This window comes from Neopsephotus bourkii, unplaced genomic scaffold (genome assembly GCF_033783945.1).
Source record: "Neopsephotus bourkii isolate Nb327-2 ecotype Australia unplaced genomic scaffold, CSIRO-AGI_Nbou_v1 NB_1749, whole genome shotgun sequence".
Taxonomy (NCBI): Eukaryota; Metazoa; Chordata; class Aves; order Psittaciformes; family Psittacidae; genus Neopsephotus; species Neopsephotus bourkii.
The window spans coordinates 2,305,098-2,325,218 of NW_026902223.1; the positions used below are offsets into that span (position 1 = coordinate 2,305,098).

A 20,121-nucleotide genomic window follows, 5' to 3' on the forward strand; every position below is an offset into this window, starting at 1 on the left:
AAGTGAGACTCGTTATTAGAGGGCTGAAAATAGATGGAGGGAAAATCCATCATCTGCACTTTCCACGTGATTTCAAAGAAAAAAGAAACCACTTTGAGTTAAAGCTCTGAAAAAAAAATCCCCTCTAATTATGTAAGTTATAGATCTATGAATCAAATAGTGTAGAGCTGGCCACAAGGCAAATATATCTTCTAGCACCAAGAAGGGAGATTCTCTTAGTCAAGAGTCATTCATAACTCACTATAATCGGTAGGAAAGTGAGGGTTGAGTCAATTTAATTCATTCACAGTCGGCAGTGTTATTATTTCAGGACAAAAATATTGAGCTCTATGAAAACCATCTGGTGTCAACAGAAACCATCCCTATGGTCAAGCAACAGCTTGGTACAAGTGGCTCTTGTTTGAAAAGTCCTGGGAATGAAAGGTTGCTTGGTTCCAGCCCAGGCACAAAAGCTTCACTTTTAATAAGGGTGGTGTCACCCGAATGTGAAGGGTCCTGCTGGGCTGATGTCAAGATCTATTTACCCTTTTTATGTGTTTTCATAGAGTTTTGAGAGCTGGCCATTTGCAGTCAGTATGGTGGAGGTGAGCGGGGGCAGTCACGGGGCTCTGTCTGCAGAGGGACTCCTGAAGCTCCAGGAGAATTCCTTCTGATCTGAGTAGCTTTAGATGGAAGATACTTAGAAAAGGCTTTTCAGCAGAGCTGAGGAGAGGGTAGCACCTTATTATGCAGTAATACATTAATTATTATATATTATTGAGTATAATATTATGCTTATTACAGTGGCATCATGGTAAGCAAACCCCAGGATCTGTGCAGCCTCAAGCATTCAGTAAAGAAGAAAGCCAGAGCTTTTTTCTCCCGCTTTGAACATCGCTGTAGATGACTGTGGGATGTTTCTTGGCTCTTTGCTCAGGAGATCTCATGTTTTAAAAAGCCCCTGTAGGCTCCTGGGCTTTTACATTCACCTGAGTCTTCACAGAGGTGCAGATCAAACCTCTGCAAAATCAGAGCAGCTCCCATGCCTTGGAGGGGAAGGGGGGGTTCTCTTCTGTTGTTAACACTTTGTGTTATAATCTCCAGCCACAACAGGAACCAAAGGGAAATGGAATAACCCATGCACATCAGGTTTTGTGTTGGGATCTAATGCAGATGCCTGCGGGACCCCATCCCCATGCAGTGCAGGGTCTGGGTTTTGCAGGTTCAGGCAATTGGGATGCCCTTGCACAGACATACATGAACGTGGGAGTGTTTGTGTGAACTCAAACCCTCCTCCGGAGCCTTCTGAGGCCTGTCTGTCAGCACTGCTGACATCAAATGTGTATCCCCACATCAAAGCCCTGTCGAAGCTGCTGACTTCCTACTAAGCAAAACAAGGGAAAACAGATTTTCGCTGTGTGTTGTTTATTTTAACATGGGCTTAGTATTTGATTGATTTCTTTTTTTCTTCTCTAGAAGCAGCCTGAGGGGGGTGGTTTGTTCTATCAGGAAATGAGGATGAATTTACTGAAGCAAGCTTGGGCAGTGCAGGCAGGCGCGCTCTCAGAGCTGTTGTACCTTGCCTGTGCATCCACCAGTGCCCCAGAGCAAGGTCTGAGGCTGCTGATGGAGCTGGGAAATGTTCTGCTCAACCATGCAGGGATGGGGGGACTTGTAAAGGGGCTGTTGCTGCTAGAAATGGAGTATTTTTTAGACAGAATGAAGCAAAGCCTCCTCACATTGAAATGCCCCAAGTCAAACCCCACATTAGAATGTGGTCTTTACCCTGCCTTTTTGCCTGATTGAGTGGAAGGTGCCCCTGCCCTGGCAAAGCGTTGCAACTGGATGAGCTTTAAGGTCCTTTCCAACCCAAACCATTCCATGATTCAGTGATTCCATGAAATAAGGCAGACCTGCCATCTCTGTATGTTTGAATCTTCTAGTGAATGGCCCACAGGGTACCTAGAGACATCCATGCCTTTAAGGCTCTTTGTTTATGGATGGTTTACAAATCAATTCTAATTCCTGTAGACACAACAATCAGCTTTGTGACAACCAACATAATCAGCTTCAGTGATGCCCAAAACGTGGTCACCTTAAAGATTATAAGCTGAAAACTGAAACAAGAGGATGTTAACAGCAATGCCCTTACTGAATACCAGGAGGAAACCCACAAACACAAGCTGCACCCAGTTTGATGTCCTAGGGGCTCAGGTGTGCACCTTCTCAGGGGCTCTGTGTAGTGCTGCCCCGTTGTCATTGACTGCTCCTAAAGACATCACACACAGCTTAAAACTGTTGTGTCCTCCCCTGCTTGTCACTTGGCTGCTGAGGTTCACTACTGAGGGTATACACAAAGCCTCACATCAGGCATAGAAAGTGAACCAGCTTTTCAAACGCGTTCAGTTTGGTGCAAAGGAGTGAATCACAGCACAGAGAATACCCAGGGCAATTTTAGCTGCAACAGCACGAATGTGAGCACAGCCTGAAAGAGACTTTGCTGCATGTTGCAGGGATATAAAGAAGTATTTCCCCTGTGCTTTGTGTTTGCTGAGCTGCTTACACAGAGCAAAATGAGTGTGAAGGCAGCAGCCACTGTTAGGGACTGCAGTGAAGCTGAGAATGCCTCAGCCTGGGGGATCTGAGACTAAAAGGAAGCGTGGTGGCACCAGGAGTCCAAAGCAGCACATAGAACAGTGAAGCTCCATTGTCCCTCTGAAGACCCCACTTCTCCACATGTATAGAGACCCTTTACAAGTGCTTCATTCCCAGGGGACATTGCTTCTGGGATGCTGCAATTCTCCCGACTTGCATATTTGTTCTTTTCTGACAAAGACATAGGAAAACGGCGCTTCAGTCATTTTAGGTGGGGTTTTCTGTGTGTACATCCATAAGACCCTGACACTGACATCAGTTATTACATCTGCAGGAGCGTCAACTTTTGGAATCAAATGGTGCACAAAATCCAAAAGATGCCAACTTTATCCTAATTTACTTTCCCTTCCCGTGAATTACAGTGATAAGGACATTAGAAGAAGAGCCTGACTTCGTCCAGGTTTGGATAGAAGCTTTCCCAAAAGTCTCAAGAGAAAGATGGGAAAAGAAAGAGGAAAGAAGTCAGGACAGGCCTGGGGATGTGAGAGTTAAAAGGAACCTGCAGCTTGGACTGCTCTCGAGGGAGACAGGAAAGCCGTAGAGATTTGGCAATCAGCGCAGATCCCAAAAATTAGATCATAGCACATAATTATCCTCCGAACTGTTCCCGATGCCAAAATCTTAATATCTGGGATTGTTATAATTTGAAGTCATGTAGGAAATGCAGCGTTTCAATCAGTTGCCTTCCCATGCCCAGCCGCTCCGTGTCATTGCCCGTTCCACAATAAAACGTACCTGGCATTGTGTGGGAATGAGTAACGATTCCTGTGCCGAAAGGGAAGAGGGAGAAACACCGAGAACTCTCTCAGCGCTGCAGCCAGCGGGAGCCGGCGGTGCTGGCAGGGGCTCAGCACCATGAGTCAGCCCCTTGGCTCCGTCCCTGCTACTGCCACCCCAAGCCTGCCCAAAAACGTGTCCCTGGGGCTTGTTCCAGCAACACCCACTTGGGTTTAGTCAAAGCAAAGGGCTCACACGAGCCACAATGCCCGATCTGGTAGAAGGTCCCATGTGGGGGCTGTGAGATCAAGTCACGATTTGGCAACCACCTCTGACGACCTTAGACAAATCACTGTTCTCCACTCTATTTCAATAGCTACACAAATGTCTGCTCATTTCAGGTCATGATTTCCATGGAGGGGGTTATACGAGTGCAAGCACAGAGGTTTGAGCCTGCCCAAGGAGCTGACACTGGCTGGCCTTCCTGATAGGGTTGGTGGGAGATGCCCAAGTGGTTTGGGGATTTGCTGCAATACGATGTCTGCACAGAGGTTTCTTTCCCCGCTCCATGTCCAGGCTTTTCCTGTTGCTCACCACAATACACAGTTAGCACAGCTTTCCACCCTCAAGGTCTTCGAGCTGCAGCATCCCATGGGATCAAACTCCCACGTTGGGCACAATAGGTTCAGATAAATGTAGCACAAACCCTGTTAATTCAATCCCAAGCTCCTGCTCTGAGTTTGGTGCTTGGGCATTGCTAACATATGACCACTATCACATCCTGCATGCTGTCCTGCTGTGCTGGTCTATGGCTGTCCCTAGCTGGATTCCTTTCCTGCCCTCTCCCACTCTCACAGTTTGATGCTTAAGCCAATCGATGGGATGCTGTATGTCCAAACCTGCTATAAATGTTATAAGCCTGTCTTGCACCTCTCCTTCAGGAGGGCACCCAGCTCTTCCACAACCCCGGCCCTTTGCAGGGCTGAATTAAATGCATGTATTCCTAAAACAGATCATTGCACAAAACCCCTCGAACTCCCAGGAATCCAACCAGCAGAGGGCATGAGCAGTTGCTGCCATGCCCCACAATGCCCAAGGCCAGAGAAAAGCTTTCTGGGGGCAAAACCCCCGATGTGCAGGATGGGATCCATCACCACCATGGTGGCACTGGGAGGAAGCAGTGGCTTATTCAAGTGTTAGGTGTCATGATTTCCTCCATGCATTTGCACAGCCTGGTAGGAAACCACCACAAGCTGAACTAAAGAGTGATAACACAAAAGCAAGTGTAATACGGCACTGAGGTGGGGATTAAAGATGTGCCAGCGGTGATGCTGATGCTTATGGAGCTACCAGGATTTACCTGCTACCAGGGGCTGTACCAAGGACAAGACACGAAAGCCTTGGTTGGCTCTGGTGAGGAAAGTGCAGCAGAGTGATGGCAGCTGAGTCTGTGGTGGGTGATTAAGCACAGGCCATGCCTTGGGATTTAGGAATTCTTTCTTTTCACTTCCTGTTTACAGGTTGACTGCGCTTCCCCAGCGTTTAAACTCCTTCGTCATTCCATGTCTGCGCTGGTCCAGCACTCAGTGAGGATTAATAAGCTTCCTCTGAGCAAATAGCTTTATTGAAACAAGCTGCTGCCTTGCCCTGCAGGCAGAAACCCTCCGATAATGCCATTGTGCAGGAGGCAGGATGCAGGCAAAGACCCCAGCAGCACTGCTGAAGGCCAGGATGCTCTCCCACTGCACTGGTGCAAACACAAGGATTTGGAGGGTTGATCTTTTTCCACAAGTGAGGAAGAGCAGGAGGCTGAGCATGACTGAGAACCTGGCTCCAATTCCTCGTGCTGCACATCCGACCTCAGACTTGCCAAATTATTCCCAAACCTGCCCGTTTTGCCCCTTCCAACCCCTAAACTGTTGTTGTGAGCAGTGGAGCGAGGAGGTGGCAGCTGTGTTTTCTGCTTTTCCTGCATGGAATTACCCTGCAGTGATCTCCAAACAAGATGTTTTCCGATCAGACCTGAAATGTTTATTTTGCTGGTCAAAGAACCCAATCTGCTCACTGCGGTATGCATGGCATCTCACATGCTGCTTCCCCTCCTCACTGTCAAGTGACTGCATATTCCACCAGATACTGCCACAAAAGCTGGAAGTCAGATGCTTTGCAGGCTAATTAATCAGTTTGCTATATTAGCAACCTTAAAGGAATTCTGATGCAGACCCAGTGCTTGAGCCTGCTGCCACATCTGCAGCCAATCATGCTTACATTACCCCATTAACAAACTACATATGTGCTAAGCAAGATACGTTGTGGTTCCAGTGTGCAGAGAGCTCGTTGCTGTTTCTTGAAGGACCACAGCCACTTCATAAATACAGCACAAAAAGGTAAAGGCTTCCTCAGTGGAGAAGGTTTATTCTGTGCTTGTTGCTCGGGCTCAGTAGTTTGAAGAAGGCCAGATTGGTTCAGGAGATAGGAGGCATTTAGCAGTGCTGCAATGGGGTGATAAAAGAAGTTTGAATAGATATAGCCTTTATAAAAAGCTTTTATTATAAGGTCTGCAGCTCACTGACTGGAGGACTCGTGTGCTGTGCTGCTCTCTCCTAAAGGTAAGCAACTTGCAGTCAGTTATGGCAGTTGAGGGCAGTTTGGGAGCAAAGAGAGGCTGGCTCTGCCCTGCTTGGTGTGGTTGGAGCGTTGTCCCATTCCAGCATTGCCAGGAGCTGTTTCTTCCAGGGAGGGAATTGTGCTGCACATGTGTGGCAGAGCCCCTTTTTGGGGTGCATTTTGCTAAAGCCCAGCACTGATGCAATGTTTGGGGTCTGGGTGATCTGCAGCCACTGGGCTGCTTGTGTTGCTTTAAAGCTTATCCTGCAGGCACAGTCCCTGCAGCCTGCCAATGGCTCTTCCCAGTGTCCTGGGGTGGGATGTGGCCCTGCTATGGCAACCAACAGCACCTTGCAGATGTACAGAGCCCCACAGTAAGGAGATAACTTCATAGCTGCTCTTATGAAGCCCTGGATTTGAATGCTTTCCTCTCACAAAGCCTCCCTGTTATGCACTGCACAAATGAACACGCACTTTATTTCCCTTCATTCATTTCCAAGAACTGCTTCTGTTGTATGGAGAGCTGAGTGGTGCTTCACCTTATTTTTACTGGGCAGCTTCAAGCCCTGGAGTGGCTCAAGCTTGTTTTGTGTTTGCCTTTCCTCACTACATACAGCACTGTCAGGGCAGCAGATGCTTTGCAAACAGCTTTAAAGACAGATCCGGTGCCACACAAGAGTTTGAAAGCTGAAGAGGACAGTCAGGGCTCCCAGAACATCATGTTCTGTTGTATCTGGCATGAGTCCCCCACTTTTATATCTTTCTGCTGTCTCTATACCTACTGTTTCCCCCATACAGCTTGTTTATACCTTTTACTACTGAATGGGAAAGGGAGGTGGCAGATGAGCAGCTCAGGGCCAGCTTGTTCCCACTCACCCTTTAGGGAGCATCCATCACTGCCCTCCAGCTGTATCCATGGTGGGGTGTTTCCTTGCTTATTGCCCAGCACCTTCACCTCTGCTGGAAATGGGCCTCTTGGCTGGTCTGGGGGGAGCTCCTCCTATGAAGAAGACTTTAAAGAACAGAGCTCCTTTAAAGCACATAAAAACCAAGTGCATCCAACTGTGAGCTGCTGGTTTTGTGCCCCCATGATTATTTGCTGCCTGATGACCTCACAGCAGAGGCACTGACGAGTTTAATTTCTCATTACATGGCACTTCACACCAGTGAGGCCGGTAGCTTAATGAACACCACTGGTTAATGCAGGCTCACCACAGCCTCATCAGTGTATAGTGCTTTGCTGTGGCAGCTAATTGATCCAGCAGATTTATCCCATTGATTTGTGTGGGTCTGATAGAGTTGGGTTAGGTGCCAGACTGGGAATCGCACTGAATAGCAATGTGTATCCTTGGGAAAAAGAGTTAGTCCAGAGGTGCCATCCTCACTCCTGTAAAAAGTCTCTATTTACTGTGGATGGTTAGTGAGCTTCCTTCAGTGACAGCAAAGATGAGTGAATGAATGGCTTTTTTATTTGCTGTGGGTGCTTGTGGGCTCAGTTAGATAAGCATCTGTGCTTTTAGTTATGTTCCTCATACATATGATAAAACTATAAACCAGGCTTACTGGGGCTGCTCCTTCCAGAACACGGGTACTCTTTTTGAATCCACTAAGGTAAAACCATGTTACTTGGACATCTGTAAGCTCGTTGCCATGGGTCAGGATGCTGCTGCGCTGCTCCAGTGCCCTGCTGGCAGCCTGGCTGCAGCCCTTAGTGATGCCCTTAGCGCTTATTGTAATTCAGCACCCAAAAGGTTTAATTCCCAGCAATGTGCCATTTACAGGCCATGGGGAGTCTCTAGGAGAAACAGAGACAAAAGCAAAGAATGGGAAACAGTGAAAAGAAAGGGCACTAAACTGGAGTGAAACTTGGCTTGGGTTCCTGCTGGCTCCAAGGAGCTTTGTGCAAGGAGCTCCTGCTAAGCACCAGCGTGCAGATGCGAATATATAGTTCCTTTTTCTGCTGAAGGCGATGTGAAAATCCTGATTCCTGACGCTGCCAAGGACAGGATGGAAATCCTCTTATGGGGATTAAACTTTCAGAAGGACAGAAAAGTTCTCTTCTAAGAAAAGCTGTGCACTTCGCTGTAATGCAGGTAATTAGGCACAAAACATTGGGCAGCCAATTCTGCTGTCAGCACCACGAGCAGATAGAGGTGAATTTGCTATGAGTTGGATTCAGCCTTTCAAATGTAGCTCCAGATTAAGTTGTATTTTCCTGATAGGATTATCAGTTTAGCCCTTTATTCTCCTTCTGTACAGTCTTTCCAAAACTGCTCAGCATCTGATCCTGTGCATTACTTCTTTGGTCAGCACAAGGCATATTCTTGACTAGAGGCCAGTGACTTCCCATTGACATGGAGGAAATTTGGACTATACCTTGACTGCAGAATCCTTTTTCATTTGTCTGCTTTATTGCATTATGGAGACTTGATCCTCCTCTGGAGTCTATTGAGTGGTTTCCAAGGGATACAGTTGGATTCCCCACTTCTTTGTTTCTCTTTCCAAGATGGAATGGACTTTTATGGAGTACAAAATCAAAACACAAGCTATCGCTTGCATTTGCTACACAACTCTTCCTGTGCGTTGGTGGAAGTGCTCTCTGAGGGTTTCATGGCCTGTTGTATGATGTGTGGGATGGCAAAATGATGGTAAAGGGCTCGTGGAGATGGAGTGCTGTGAGGAGGTGACACCCCTGCTCCAAATGCCTGTGCTTATCTCCATCCTCTGCGGCCTGACCTGTGAACCAGGCACTTGGGAGCAGAAATCCCAAGTTTCAGAAGAATCCAAAGTTTTAGAAGCACAAGTTGCATCTGGAAAATCAGGAAGCTGCTTTTTAAGGAATAGTGTCTGAGATGAGGCAGAGTCCCTTGCCAAGGGATGTGTTCTTAGTTCATAAATAACTCAGGGAGAATACACCTTATTATATACCTGGCCTGCTGATATGAAGCTTTTCCTGTAGCAAAGCCAGGGCTAGATGCAAGCCAAGCAGAGTTGTGTAATACACACTTAGAGGGAAGAGGAAGTGCCAAGCAGAAAACTCATCTGAGAAAACCAAAGTCCATCAAGCACTTAATGGGCAAGTCAATACAACACTGGAAGTCAAAGCTTCCTTGTAATCTCTGCTGCAATTCCCTGAACACCCATCCCTTCACCGAGCATTCACCAGTTGCTGAAGATACACAAATGATGACAGCAGATCCCCCCCGGTGCCTTTGATCCCTGCTCTGTGTTTAGCTTAGTGAGTTTATGTGCTCAGTGGTATTCAAGTGGCATCGCTCACGCTGGTGGTTCACAGCACAGAGAAGCTGGGGGCAGGCAGCCTGGCCCAAGGACGCTTGCAAAGTAACAAGCAACTGTGTTGAAAGCATTTCCTGCTCCAGCTCTGTGCTCCCAAAGCAGCGGAGTTACTGCCTGGGAGTAATTTGGAGCAATTCTACCAGCAAGTGCAAAATCAATGCAAATGTGCAGCTCCTCCAGGTTTAATTGCAGGGGAGCATCTGTTTGCATTGCAGCATCCAAAAGACAGCCTTGTCTCTTGGGAAGTTTGCAGTCTGTAAGGATAGTGTGAAGTTTTCAAAAGGATATGCTGTCATTCACCCCTTCCATGCAGTTGCATCTATTCAGTCGCTAGCCAGAACCACCCTATTAAAACCACAACTGTGTGTACAAGAATGTCTAAGAGCCTTCATTGAAGGCTTCTATCACAGCCTTGAAAGCAATCATTCTGATTGCTCTCTGTTTAGCAATTACGGCTGAGCGACACATTTTCAGCTTTGGAAAATGATATGCCAGTTTCCTTATGCATAAGTCTCTCATATACATATATATACGCACATATTTACCAGCTTTCATGTGCTAAACGGTTTCTAAACTCCTGCCTGTCAAGAAGCTGGCTGATGTGGGAGCAGGATTCCTGTCTGATGGCTGCATGATGTGTGCCAACAGCTCCCTCTGGGTTCTTTGTCCAAGATTTACTTCAGTTGCAGAAAAATCAAGGAGTGCCTTTGTTCCCAGAAGTATTTTTGGCAACCGACTGTACAGAGCATGGCCCATCCTCACAGCCCCTTTGCGTGGTCTCTAGACAGCAGCTCCTCAGGGCCAGCCCAACCTGGGGTGATAAGACAAGCTCTGTGATGGAAATGATTGTGCCTTTGTGTCTGGGAAGATGGCAAATGTCATTCTTTGAAATGCAGAGTCTATTTCAGAATAGAGCATCTCTAGCAGGGATGGGCTGTAGCTTCCCAGGCACCATGGAGACATCCAGTTGCATAACCCTGACAGTCACTGGGAGACGATCCTGCTGGAAAGAGCCAAAAATTCCCCTTCTCCCGCTAAACACAAAGCGTCAATGACCTCAGCCCTTGGCCATCCCATCCGCATCCAGCAGAAAGCATTAGAGGGAATAACATCTCAGGAACCCCTCCCATCATTTATGGACTAGCGCAGCTAATATCACAGCTACTAAAATATACCCAATTTCAAAACAATAGCTTTACACGTTGACCAAGTGGAAACCAGGAGCCAAAAGCAGATGGATTTATTACTGAGGTGAGCAGCAGACAGAGGAGGAGCTGGGGTCCCTGAGCCTGGATTTGAAGGCAACAGATTCATGCTGAATTTCACCATTTGAGAGCCTGTGCTGTGTTTTGCAGCCAGTGGTGTTGCTCTAACCAGATCTCAGATAAGAAGCAGGCTGGTTTGTTCCTTTATTCATCAAAACTGGAAAAGAGCTGACCATTTAGGAAAAATTCTGTGGAATTTGGTTGAAATGAGCGTGCCATGGAAATTTAATAGAGTCATATGCAGAAATTACTGTAAATACTTGTAGAATTTAATAAGTGCTTTTATGCTTCCTGTTGGGTTATTTTTAACACTTGCAGAATTCTGTAGTGGGATCTGATTATGTTTTAAACTTTAATGGTTGTTTAAAAGAAAAGCTGTTGAGCACTATCGTTTTCTATTAGGTTACACGGGGTGCCTCCATTAGGACTGTTTTTCTGCTTCCAAACAAAGCCTGAACAGATTTGAACACTGTACACAAGCAAAATAATCCCAACTCAGGGAAGATATTAATGAAATCCAGGCTGAAAATACATGCAAGAAACTGCTGTGCTGTTTCGACTTCCAATTTCAGTTCACACAGGTGAACTGAAGAGCAAAGCAAGGTTCACCACATCCTAATTGTATTTGGGGGCACTGTCAAAACCCTGAATGGTGAGCTTTTCCTGAAGGAAATCTTCTTGATTCATATCTTCTGCTGTGATCAAGGAGAAGTTTTCCTGCCATTTGAAAAGACTGTATACATTTCATGCCTTTCCTAATCTAACCCCATGTGGTACAGATCAAAAGCCTTCGTGAAGTTTAGTGCATGAAGATCAGTAATCTTGCATCCTGTATGAATTATCCTCCAGGAAGACATCTGAGTCTTCTGTGAAGATGCCCATGGCCTTCTATCATTGTGTGTGCTCCTCTGGTTCTGTGATTAATCACTATGATTTCTCTAAGACTAACATGGTCATGTTTCATTAGTTTTGGCCACCACACATTCATTAGTCAGGCATCATCAGCACATCTTTGATTTTTAAGACCATGTTTTCACAGATCATGCTCAATGTTAGCTGGAGTGCTTGGGAATGGTGGTTGCATTCAAGTCCTGTTGGGTAAAGGGTGAATTGTTCTCTGCAAGCTCATAGGCTGAGTATGCCAAGATGAAGAGAGACTGAGGAGGATGTGGTCAGCTGCAAATATCATGTGAGTTGTTCCCAATGATGTTTTTGGCAGGATTTTTATTGGGGCAAAATTTGCTAATGAAAGAGGAAAAATAAAGAGAAGCTCACCAAATGAGGGTGCCACCATGCTGTCCTCAAGCCTTGATAAATCAGGAGCTGAGTGTCTCCCCTATGGGGCCTTCCCTGGTTTTGGTAGATGAACTTTCCAGCTGGCTCCTTCCAGCTATATTCCTTGGCTGTGTTCTTATGCCATGTCCAGATTGGTGTGTGGAGGACTCTGTGGTAGCGCAGTGGCCATGCCCTAAAGGCAGAGGGCTGTAGGGGCACCTCCAGCTTCAGCTGGAGAGGAAAGGACATCCTGTGAGAGATGGGCAAGCACAGGGATCTGTGTCCAGGGTTTTCCAATAGATGACTCCTGCACTGAGCTGCTCCAGTGCCATGGGTGATGCAGATGTCTGCAAGAAGCAGACATTTTTTCCACTATGGATTCTGTCTCCATTTATTTCTCATGTAGGCACTATTCATCCTGACTCCATTTACTTATCTAAATACATTGTGTGCTTACTAATACAGACAGCATGTTTTTTTTTTTTCATAGCTCGAGAAGGAAAGCTTCATGCAATTCTTTGCCAGTCTAAATTATTCCATGACTTGCCTACATTTCAAATTAACTGGAGGAATATCAACAAACATGATGGCAATTCTTTTCCAATCCCATCTCCTTCAGTCGGTCTTTAACCCACTTATCAGGCACTTGTTATTACAGAAATAATCAGGAGAGGAAAATACACCACTGCTGAATCAACACTACTGTACTTCATTTCCCTTTTTTTTTCCCCCTTCTTTTGTACTCATGTAACTTCTTGGTTTCTGTTGGACATACCCCAGCCTGAAATAGTAGAAACACAGCTGGCTAAATCCATCACATCTTATTACAGGTTATCAATTCTCCCATGCAATAAACACGTTTGACAATTAGCAGTGAATTGATGAGTGACTCAGTTTGGGCTTTGCCATATAGAGGAGACTCTTTCTTCACTGCTTTGCGCTTAACAGAAAATCTAACAATACAAGCTCAATCTTGTAACCAATGCAAAAAGCTGGTAAAGCCATTACCTTTCCTTATAACCAAAATGACAAATGGTCTTTACATTAATCTCAAATAACTTCTTTAAAGCAGGGATCAGGAAAGAATTTTCCTCGAAAGGATATTGCTGCCCAAGTGGGGAGGTGCTTTCATGGGGCTTTCTCACCTTCTGTGGGATCCATAGGCTTGATAAAGCCATTGTTCTGATTTGCTTTGATGATTCTTCTGCTTCTACAAGAGATCAAATACTGCAGACTCTGCACAGACAGCAGACCAAACCACACCGTGACTCACCCCATACAGTAAACCTTTTAGGGGCAATACTGCAATAACTCAGATTTAACTTGTTCAGTCCCATCTCTTACTGCAATTAAACTGGGATATTTCACCAGCTGGCTTTGTGCAATTTCAGCTCTTTATTTAAGGGAAAAATCTGCCTGTGCCAAGCACCATATCAAAGCTCTGTAAAGCCTTAAAGTAAGCATAGAAAGAGGTTTTTGAGGAACCTGTTCCTTCCCTCTCTGCTCCACAGGGACAGAGCTTTCCTAAGTGGTCTATCAGGTACTAGATTCCTGCAGCATTCCTCCCATTAGTCTTTATAGAGAGATGCATCAGCCTTGCTGTCTAAAATGGACATTTATCAGGAAAAACACAAGGTATGCTCAGTGTAGTCTCAGTGCAGCACCCGGTCAGCTTTGACCTCTTCAATGTGCAAATAAAATGAGGCTGGTAAGAGAATGAAATATCTTTCCTTTTCAATTGCTGAGTACATTGATGTGTTCTTGATCCAAAAATGATTCTCATTTGCTCACTGTAATCACAGTACTTTAGTATTTCTCTTTGTTTGTATGGGTTTTGCTTGTTTGGGTGTTTTTTGTGGGTAATTTTTCTAATCAAGAGGTTTTTCTGTTCATGCAAAGTAAATATTTTCCTATTGACAAACTTGTCCTAGCTTTGCTTTATAAGTGCATTTTTTCCTTCACTTTGTTTCCCCTACCCAGTGCAGGGGTTTGCTCTAGCACTGGAAATGAAGGGTGCCAAGGTGATGCCAAGGAAAGTAAAGACCACAATAGTATTGGTCTAAGCAGCAGCATGAAAATGCCCCATGCAGATCCATTAGTGAGCCAAAGAGTTTTGTCTGGCAAACCCAAAATCGCCCAAAACAAGTGGATTAGGGTTGAGGTTGGGGTTTGGGGTGGGTTTTGTGTGCCTTTACTCACTGTTCGGAAGAGGTGTAGTGTAAGGCATTACAGTGATTTGCTGTTCACTACAGAAATGAATGAGCTGCCAGATTAGCAATGCTGGGCACAGAGGGTCATGTGTCATTGTGAAATACAAGCTGGTGCTTTAGGATGTTGCTGTTTGAGGTGATAAGAACTCACTGCCTCTGCTAACCAGTGCTGCATGCGAAGCCATATGCTGAACCCTGAGACTTCAAGATGTGCTTCTAAGCATAAGATGCTCAACCCCTTGTTCCTGTGGTCAATGAGTTACTTATCCACATGAGTGTGTGTAAGCATGGTCTGTGGTTACTGCAAGGTAGTGTTGTTCAGTACACAGTGAGACAGGCTTAAAACATGATGTCTTGGTTTGCATTTGCCACAGATTTAGAAAACAAAGAAAAAGCACATATGGAGATTTCCTACAGCTCAGCTGGTGTATGGTAACTTGTTAAATCTCAGTAACTTGAAATCTCTTCCTGGCAATCGAAATATAGCTCTCAGTGCTTTAGCACAATACAATGGCACTTCATAACAGTGTTATTCCATAAAAGAGTATGTCCAGGTTATATCGTACAGGAAGTACGTAGGATGTAACAAAGAGTAGTGGGTGAAAAGCAGAGGTTCCCAAATCAATCTGTGTTGGGAAAATCATCTGCAGGTTCCAATAACCGTGTCAGCTGTATCGCTTGGGCTGCTTTTGTGTGCAGAATCATGCAGGAAATCCCAACAAAGCAGAGTTTCTCGTAAGACTCCTGGTGCATCAGCCTGTGGCCGAGCCAGAAAGAAACCACAAAAACAATTGCTCTCCTCGCTGTGTGGCTACTACAAATCCCAGGTGGAACCTGAAAATGAAATGTGTGTGTGTGTGTGTCAAAACAACGCAGGGCTTTCCAAATCCTCTCTTTGGATGGAGCTGCAGAACCAAGCACATGATGAGGGTCAGAGCGTCCCTCTCTGTATTATACATTGTTCTCTCATCAGCTTGGCTGGAATTGACCCAGTGACTCCATTTATTTAAGAGTATTTTAAAACGTTTCTTATACAGCTCAGATTTGAGCACCCAGGATCATGTATCGCTTTGGAACATCCTTAAGGAAACTTCAGAGCTTTTATATACTGTACTGAACAATGGACCTATTTCTTCATTGTTGTTCTGAGATGAATTTCTGCTGAACCAGAAATGTATAAACAGTGAGGAAAAATTGGCTCTAAAAGGTCTTTAAAGATAATTTATTTTCAAGGCTTGCTTAAGGAGTGGGATTATTCTATTCTCACCTTTTAGAAAGCCATAATAACAAAGGTAGAAGATTAACAACAGTAACAGAAGAGACATACGTAAGTGAAGAGCCCAGCAAGATGTCCCAAGCCTATTTTCATTTAGGGGTGAATATCATCCTTTTTGTGAAGTTTATGAACTACCCAAGTCCATTTTAAACCTTAGCCTGTAGTTTTAAGAACATGGAATAGTTCTCATCTTGCAGCAAAATATCTTGGAGAGAACAAGTAAAAACCCTGAAGCACTGGAGGAAAAACCAAGAGGGAAGAGGGGAAGATATGAGTGGATGAAAAGTTGGGAAGTAGCACCAAAATTACACAGGGTTAACAAATGTATTTATGCCAAGGATCTTGTTGTCTTCCTCTCTGAAATCTCCAGCAAACTGCTGGCACTACATGAAACCAGAAGTAAGACTGAGGCCGAAAGGACTAAGACTCTGCTGAAATTGAAGTCTTGTTAAATGTTTTCCAGGGTTTGTGAGAGCTATTTCCCTTCCACCTGCTGACCAAACAGGATAGCAGTAAAATACTTCCTCTTAGTGACTCAGAAATCTGTCGGAGGCGATGAGGCCCAATGGGAGCTTGATGATATCTTAAATAGCGATTTGCTTTTCGCCTCTTGGCAAGCGGTGTTCTCCAGACTGGGTAACACAAGCTGCATTACCAGGCTATGGAAATGGGAACCAAGGAATATCTGTTGTTGATTGGTTTGCTCCCAGAAGGTGTCTGTCAGGCATCTACAGCTCAATGCGACTTGAGACATACAGAAAAAGAGGGAAAAAATTCAGAAGCTCTCAGTGATGCACTACTTATTAGAGGCTGAAAATGACTCATTAAAGCTCATAGTCCCATATTACTGCTAAGAACATGATCTCTCCTCTGCTGCATGAAATGAGGGCTTTATTTCAAAAGTTATTTTGGATTTTTCCATTTCATGGTATTGTAAGACAAGGAGTCCCCAGCCCTTGGAGCAGACATCTCCCTACAACTGGTCCAACACTGGCCTGTTGAAATAATGTGCCCAAATCTCTTTCCACAGGGCAAATCACAGGTTTCTATGGCCCATTCAATGCTGTCCTAAAGGTAGCTCTTTATCTATGCTGATTGCTCTCAAAGAACACTGCTCTCCTCCAGCTGACAGCCAGAAAGCTAAGAGGCTCAAGTAAATCTCAGTTGGACTTTGTTTGGTTTTCTTTCCCAGCCATAGAAGCAAGACAACAACGGAAGATTAAAGTGAATTATTATATGCTATGGGTTTCGGAAACATCCTTTTGCTTCCTTCCTAGGTCATGCACAGTCCTGTGGTTTGCAACTGCAGGCTCTGCTCCTGTTTTCAGTTGGTAGCTTTCCATTCACATCGCGCTGAGCTGCTTCTCTGAACGAAACGTGTCCCCCAGTGTGTTTGTAAGGGGAAATGATTAACTTAAACCATCTATAGAGCGCAATACTTCCTTATTTAAAGACAAAGCTGAGTAGGAAAAATGGCTTTGGTGGTTTCAGATAAAATACACTGCACTTTTTCCTGAAACTTTTTGGTGTTTTCCATGAAGAGCAGTTTCTGCAGGAGAAGATCTGCCACCTTGCTGCAAGTAATTGCTTTTCAAAGCGACCATATCCACTGCTTCTACGCTTGAAACAAACCCTTATGCATCCAATAGAAATATTGATTTCTAATAACTCCAACTTTGGTTGGAGTGCTGAATTAAAGCATAAACTGAAGATCTAGTAAATGAAAGAAACTGGATATTTAGCTACACAGCTATTAGCACTGATTTGTATTTTAACAGATGATCTAAACCCAAGGTGACACCCATGAAAGGTCGGACTCAAAATGCTTTCTTTATGTTTTCTTTTGTTTCAGAAGCATGTTCGGGACTGAGCCATCTATTTGAAATGTCCTCCCAGCTCTCCACCCCTGCAGGAGATTTTAAACAAAGGCTGAAGAAGGAAAGAAACAGCATAAGCAAATTTCAAGGGACAAGATTAATCACTGCACATCGGTAGGTTTTTCCCATTCTGCTAATAATCTACACTGAAATGTTTGTGCTGTGTTTTCACTGTACTGAAATGTGCCAGCAGACTCTCACTGAAGTGATCCAAAGACATCTGAGCAGCTCTTAACTCACTGCTGGCTTCAGAAGCCAAATTAAACCAGTCCTTGCCCAGCAGGGTCACATTTGTTAGCAAACTTTACAGTGGAGACACTGGCTTTTCTTTTCCCAAGTCATCAGTTTGCCTGTTCCATAACACTTCCAGGAAGGGGGAGTTTTCTTCAGGCATCTGCCTTGTGGGATATTCAGGGAAAGGGCTCAAAATTCATAGCAGGAGGTTTCAAAGGCAGTGCCCTGACTTGGGGCACATAGAAGTGAACATAATGTCTAGGGTGAAGCTGTTTGGGTCCATACATGAAACAGTCTCTCTCCCTATAAACAAGAAGAAATGTTTTCAGTTTACAGGTTCCCAGTTTACATAGCATGGAAGTAACAGGGGGAAAGAGGAAAATCTAATGAATTCATAACAGCCCAGCTAGGCACGGTATCCAGAGCTAAACCTGTCAGGCTCTGGACTGGGGAGGATGCTTGTTGGGAGCGCTGACAAGTGAGACTGCAGAACTACAGAGATTTATTGTATACCAAACTCATTCCTACTCTTTCTGAACAAAGTTGCTGCCCCAGAGTAACTGCTCTCCAAAACATTTTCCATCGTGAATTCCAAGTCCTTTTTCTTGCCCAGATTCCATCACAACAAACAGCCTAAGGATTTACGTGCTGCTCACCTTGTGATGACTGCCTGATGTACAGGTTTTATGAAGGCAAGAGTGAAGGAGTGCAGCCCCCCTTGGCAGTCAAAGCAGAAGGAAACTGAGGACCAGCCCATCCTCATCAAAACAGAGATATCCAGGTCCTGGGAAAGAGGTGTTGCTTTGGTCCTTGGTCTGGGGGATCTGTTATAAGAGTAGAACAAGGACATGTGTCTTAGCTCAGGGCTAACAGTGACCAAGCTCAAATTCACTAGATTTGGTTCAGGCACAATAAGAGGCATTTTCAGAAGTGTTACATCACTTCCTCGTGGTTGATACCAGACTTATAAAAGAATAGATTTCAGGGAAGTTTGAAATTCTCATGCCCTTTTTATGTGCAGGTGCCCCAAGTCAATGGCATCTATAGAAAAGGCATTTACTTGCTGTCAGTCCCTGATCTGCTGCTCAGCAGCCAGACCTGGCATACCCAAAAGGCATCACTACCTTGCTGATGTAGACACTTAAAAGTGAAGTTCATCTTGTCTGGCTTCAGGGTGTCTAAAAGCTACATGAGTAATTCTGGGCTCATGCCCTCCCTCCTTTTACACTCCTTGAAGAAAACCAGGCACCTCCATACTTCTCTCTGTCTGACTGTAGGCACGGTCTGAGGGTGAGATGAACCTGTGCCTTGTCATAGGCTATAACGATCACAGATAATGAGCCCAGGCTGAGGTGTCAGTGGCCTATTTATAGGATTTCAATAGTAAATAAGGAAAATCATATTGTCATAGCAATATAAATCCCAAAATAGCACCTCTGTACCACTGCCCATCCCCATACCTCCCTTCTGCTGGTAAAGATGGCATGGAAATGAGATGAGCGCAAACAACAGAGGCTTCTGTGATAAACAGGCCTTAAAAAAGGTTGCAAATGGAAAAGAAAGATGTGGCTGTATTAGAGATCACAGGATAAACGAACCATGAGTGTAACAAGAGCTGAAAATGGGAGGCAGATACTAAGTTCAGGAGGGAAAAGGAATGTCCTTGCCTTGTGTGGGATACAGGGACCAGCCAGGATCTGGCCAGTGGAGCAGGTGCAGAGGAAGATGGGGGCAAACTAAAATAGCTTTGTTTAGGCTAGGAAAAGGAGGAAAAGGCTAGGAAAAGGATTGCCTTCTATAAATAGTCCAAGTAAGCCCCTAGGGAAGGGAGATAATTATTTAAGCTAAAAGACAATGTTGGCCCCAAATCAAACTGGTTGTGAGTAAATAGAGGGTGGAAACATGAAGGAGGTTTCTGAGCATCACAGGAAAGATGTTCTGAAGCAACTTTCCAGTCACAGCAGGAACCTGAGCACTTCTAAATCCGTCAGAGCAGGAAATTGATCTCAGTGCCAAGATATCTTCCAGATCTACATACACATTACTCATGCTTTATTTAATCTTTATTTTGCCAATGACAAATTTTTGCCTTGTCTTAGAAAATAAGACTGGACAAAAACTTCCCAGACTGTACGGTTGATCGGTTGATCGAAGGCAGGTTCATTCATACTGATGGGTGTTGGGCTGGCATCAGTTGGCACATACACAAGTGACATCTACAGTGTTCTAGTCCTCCACTACCTTTATTATCATAGTAGCTTGTTAATAGGTTGGGTATTTTCGCTCATTATCTTGCCTTATCTCTCTCTCTGCAGTTTATGTACATCATTAGGCTAATGGAACACTGCAAGCATGATGGGAGGTTTTGGCCTGGGAAAAAATGCTATGAAATCTCTTTAAGAGAAACCTCAGTCAACAAAAACTATGGAAACAAAACAAAATCAGGATTGGTGCCTGGGTTTGAATACGGCCATTCAGCAAACAGGGAAACTGAGGAAACTGGGGTCAATTTTCCTTCCTCTTTAGCCCTTTTACATAGCCTTATACAGAGAAAATTTTAGCCCTTTTACATAGCCTTATACAGAGAAATTTGGTAGTGATAGAGGAAAACCCCACATTCCCATGGGAACTTTGGTGCACACTTTCCAGCAGCAGTGCACAAGAATGGACCAGAATGGTTCTTCTTTAGGGATTATCCTCATACAATCCTTTGGCTTAGCTCTTAGCAA

At 44.8% G+C, this 20,121-nt stretch overlaps 2 long non-coding RNA genes across 2 annotated transcripts in view; one reads left to right on the plus strand and one right to left on the minus strand.

Annotated features, from left to right (window-relative positions):
• LOC133224976 (uncharacterized) overlaps positions 1-20,121 on the minus strand; it is a 269,398-nt gene that overhangs the window by 111,581 nt on the left and 137,696 nt on the right. The window lies entirely within an intron of this gene.
• LOC133224960 (uncharacterized) lies at positions 5,672-18,143 on the plus strand. The gene is made up of 3 exons (XR_009728980.1): positions 5,672-5,960; positions 17,134-17,272; positions 18,006-18,143. It is a non-coding gene; the product is annotated as an uncharacterized LOC133224960 (long non-coding RNA).